Genomic DNA, 4,865 nt, shown 5'->3' with positions numbered 1-4,865 from the left:
TTGTAGAAGTGGATGGGTAGGGTTCTGTGGCCTGCTTTGTGCAGGAGGTCAGACTAGATGATCATATTGGTCCCTTCTGACCTATGAGTCTATGAGTTATGGTTTGGGCTGGAAGGGGCTCTGGCCTAGGGTTAGATTGGGCAGATAGGGGATAGGATAGTGTTAAGGATGGGGATGGTATGCATCCCCAGACAAAGGTTCACTTAGGACCAGTAAGTGGTCATATGTTAGGGTTAGCTGGTGGCCCTAAATTATAGTTAATTTTGGGCTTGGTAGGTGGCCATGGGCTAGGGTTCAGATTAGCTGATGGGAGACATGATAGTATACTTATGTATAAGGGTAATGTCTAGGAACTTAAACAATGGTACTTTGAGGAAGTGAGAGAGGTATATGTGTGTGGAGAAAGGGCAACATTCATGCTTTTTCTGTGTTGTCTCTTCCTTGAGTAGTGAGAACATGGCATCAGAAAAGAAGCAAGTCCTGCAGATACATAAAATAAAAAAGAATATTACAAACAAACCAAAAAAATAAAATCAGCATACCAGATCCTGTCCCAAAGAAAATGGACATGGGCTGCCATGTGCTCCAACAGCATCTACATATGTCAGCAACCGCTGAAGAATTCAAGTAAAAATCTTAGATATCCTCCCAAAGATTCCCCTCCTCCACACAAAAAGTGTTATATATTAGTTATTTTTTCAACAATTGTGATAAAAAAAATCTGGAGAAACAATAGATCAGCATATTGCCAAACTGTGCAAAAGCTGACTCATGCAACTATAAAAGATTAATTTGTGATAGATTAGCAATAGGGATGAAAGAGGCAGGAGCTCAAATGAGAATGCTCGAAGAGTCCACATTGCTCTACCAAGAGCTATACATATGGGAAAAACTCATGAACAAACTCGCATCTAAATACAGACAGTAAGTGGAACAGACGCAGGTAATGCACTATGTAACAAAGAAAAATATACACCAAAACTCATGCAAGACCAAACAAACAAAGCAGAGTACATTGAAAAAATTCAAAGGAAGACCTGTGGGTACAGTAGAATAAAACTATGGAAAATGCTCCATGTGTGGGATCATTAGTATAATTTCTCTTGCCCAATTATTACTTAAGCTTGCAGACAAGAAAATCAAAGAAAAAACAAATCCACTATATTGAGGAAGTCAACAGTGACTCAGAAGATGAGATTCTGCATGTATATGCAAGACTGGGATATCTTCCAGGCACATTACACCTGGAAATAGGTAAACCAATTCAGCCAGTACAGAATCTAGGATAGGAAACCATCTGAGTTGTAAGTGACCATAAACCTCTAGAGAGCATTTTTTAAGAGCCACTGCTTAGGGGACCCAAAATGCCTGTTAGCACATGCTACTGAAATTGCAATGCTACAACTTGTGTGCACACTACAAGAAAGGAACTGAGATGTATGTAACTGACTTCTTATCCAGAGCAGCCCTGCAGCATGAAAATATGGCAATGGAACAAGAATAGGAAATCCTCAACCTGACAGAAATACAGAAAACCTCGAAGATATAGAAAGCATCAACCCAGATAGTTATGTGCCAGTTTTAAGACGGGCTGGAAAGAGGCAGAGAACAACTTTCTGGCCTTAGAAGTTACGAAACCATAAAGATCTACAAGTGCTCACATCCCCTATTCTGTCAGGATGGGCAGACACCAGGGGAGAAACTTCACCTGCCTCTCAACTTTACTAGAACTATTGAGATGAGCATGCATGATACCATCATATATACAGCCAATAAAATCATAGTATCCAGGGTTATGGAGAACAGAAACTCTCTCAAGAATACATTGGAGCTATTCTGGAATAGAAGCCTGTATCCAGAATACATGTGGGGGAAATGCAGACCAAGCAGCATAAAGGGACAATGAAATACACAGCTTCCCCAACAGACTTGTGTATTTTCTTGTTCCTGATAAGCTGTCAGGCAAAATGCACCCTTCTGGATCCATGACACACGTTTATGCGCATGTCCATGCTAGCAGCATTACCTGCATCTCTGGCCCAAACCATCCAGGATTCCAACTCTCTCACTGCACTGGGCAGTTACTTAGTCTGCTCACCCATCTGGTCTGTGTGTCAAGTTGTAATCACACTGTTTTCACATGTTCTGCCCCTGCTGGCTAGCAATCCTGAAAGTTAACATTAAGGACTTTGGTCTTCTAGTCTATCTCCAAGGTAACTCCACTCATATATTGACAGTTCTCCATAGTTCATTCATTTCAACCCAGACTTGCCTACTCTCTCTGTGACTCCTACCCAGTCCCAGGAAAGAAGTTAACCCCTTCAATCCCAGTAGGTAGTTATATCATATTGAGTGGGGAAACAGAGTTACACATCTGTTATAAACATAATACTGAAATTTCCCACATTCTTGATGCTACCACCTCATTACAGAATGCTATTTAGACTTCTGAGAACCAAGTGAACTGTCAAACCTGGCAACGACCACTACGGACAAAGCTGTTACACCCATATTCTTCATAGTGATATGATTATAACATCTTGCATAAAATGCATTATAATTAGAAGTCATGTGAGATGTCACTGAAAAGGTTATGATTTGCTGAATGATTATCCTATTTGTATGCATGTATCATTTTTGTATCTGAAGTTATGAACATTAACTATGTCTCTATTTCAAATGTAGTTACATCTGGGGAATGCCCACTAGACAAGATGCTTTCATTCTAGATGGTGGGTGGGGAAGGGCCTATTCAGGGCAATGTGCCATTGGGAAAAAACAACAGGCCTTAGGAGGAGCTCATTTCCGATCTGGGGAGCCTTCCAGAGAACACTACAGCCAGCCTCTGAGCAATGGCTGCTATGACTTTACGAAGACATGTGATGTGACCATGGCTTTAGATTCCATCTTTGGGATGTCAGTGTTTTTCCAAAGAGCGGTCTGGGAACCAAGCTTTGAAACAGAAGGCTACCGCCATATGCAAAAGCTATACCAGGAGCGGAGTGACATCTGGTGTTCTTCGCTCCCCACACAGGACTCCTGAAAACATCCGAGGAATAAAGACTGAAATGGGGGAAGTGCTGGACCCAGACTAAAAAGGATTTTTAGCCTGTGAATGGAACACCTGGGGATTCTAAGCTGAAAGCAAGTGCAGCTTGCCCCTTAAGAATCTCCTATTCAAACTCAAATCTATTTAGTATAGCAAGTTTGCGTTTTGTGTCTATTTGCTAGATAATCTGCTTTGATCTGTTTGCCATCACTTACAAAAAAAATTGTTCGTAGTTAGTAAACTTGTCTTTACTTTATCTAAACCAGTGTGGGAATCATAACTCAGAGGCAAAAGGCTGTTGCATATTCCTCTCCACACTGATGTACGGGGCAAAGTGTATGAGTTTACATTACACAGTTCCCTGTGCAGTGCAAGACAGTATAATTTTGGGTTTATACTCCAGAGGGGGTCCATGCCTGAGGAGCTGATAGTTGCCCTAGCAGTAGCCTTCCCATGCAGGGGCTGGTCAATGAGCCTGCATGTAACTGCACCTGGGTGTGTCCCTACCTTTATGTATGCTGGTGAAAGTGCAGGCTGGAGAGGGCTTTGCAGCTTGTCACAGCAGTACAGCGTAAAAGGGAGCCCAGGCTGTTGGGGGCTCAGTGGTACCTCAGTTCCAGGTGGCACCAACGGGAGAACTCATCACAAAAGCAATGAAACATTTCAGCAGGTCTGGTATCCCAAACTATATAGTTATCAAACAACGGACTCTGATTTACCCACATATCATATCATATGATACCAAAACGATCAAATGCAAAGTCAGAAGCACTTAGAATTGCTAAGACTATTAAAGAAAGCTCCAAAAAGCAAAGAAAACAGTAGCTACTTTATTTCCCAATGCTGCAGCTATCCCAGGAACCATAAGCAAAGCATCAGACCTAAAATACTACAGACCTGTGGAGCAGCTAGAGCTACAATGTGATGCCTCAGAGAGAGGCCTAGGAGCAACACTGATGCAAAGCCAGCAGTGTTATCGCAGAACTAGGGCGCAGTACCAGCCTGTCTGACTCATGAAAGACCTCCCCGCCGCCTCTGCTTGAACCAAAACCGATCAGAAGAAAGACTTACAAAAAGCAATGAAAAGGCAGTGGAAGACACAGCTAAACTCCTGGAACAAGGGTGACAGGATTAAGGAAACTCTCCTAGCCTCATCTGCATTGAATATGGGACAGGGAGGCATCTCTATTAGCATACAGAATGGAAAACAGAGATTCCAAGGCAATAACTGCACAGAACTCGGGGACCAGAAAAGCGGGGAAGCACTGCATGATGGGGGATCTCTGCTCCAGAGGTTAATGAACCCATGCCTGCACACACCCAGCTCAGTAGTTATCAGACCAATTCTAATAATAAATCCTTTATTGGTATCCAAAATAGTGAAGGTCCCTAACTGCATTGTGGGCTCCCTCCAAGGAACAACGCCCATAGCCAGGAATGATCAGTTCCTACTGTCTAGCCTGAATAAAACAACTTCAGTATACTCCATTGAGCCATCAGTTTACCCATAAACAAATCTATTGTTGTCCCTTGAACCATTGTTGTTTCCCTACAAAAACCCCTTCCCATGCCCAAGTGTTCTGATGCCTGGATCCAAAGTCTGCATCAGTTCCATTGGGATTTCATCTTCTCCTGACTGATTGTGCTGGGGGCTCTGCCTGTCTCCAGCACTCCGGAACCACGGTGACCACCACCACCTGGGACCCCCGATTGATTCAAGCTTCATGGAGTGGGGAGAACCCAGCTCTCTCTCTAGGTATAGCCTTCTGACCCTGACTTGTGTGATCAATTATAGTTGTCTAAACCTGACCACCAC

The sequence above is a fragment of the Chelonoidis abingdonii genome, chromosome 10 (assembly GCF_003597395.2).
Source record: "Chelonoidis abingdonii isolate Lonesome George chromosome 10, CheloAbing_2.0, whole genome shotgun sequence".
Classification (NCBI taxonomy): Eukaryota; Metazoa; Chordata; order Testudines; family Testudinidae; genus Chelonoidis; species Chelonoidis abingdonii.
Note: the sequence above shows the minus strand (reverse complement) of the source record.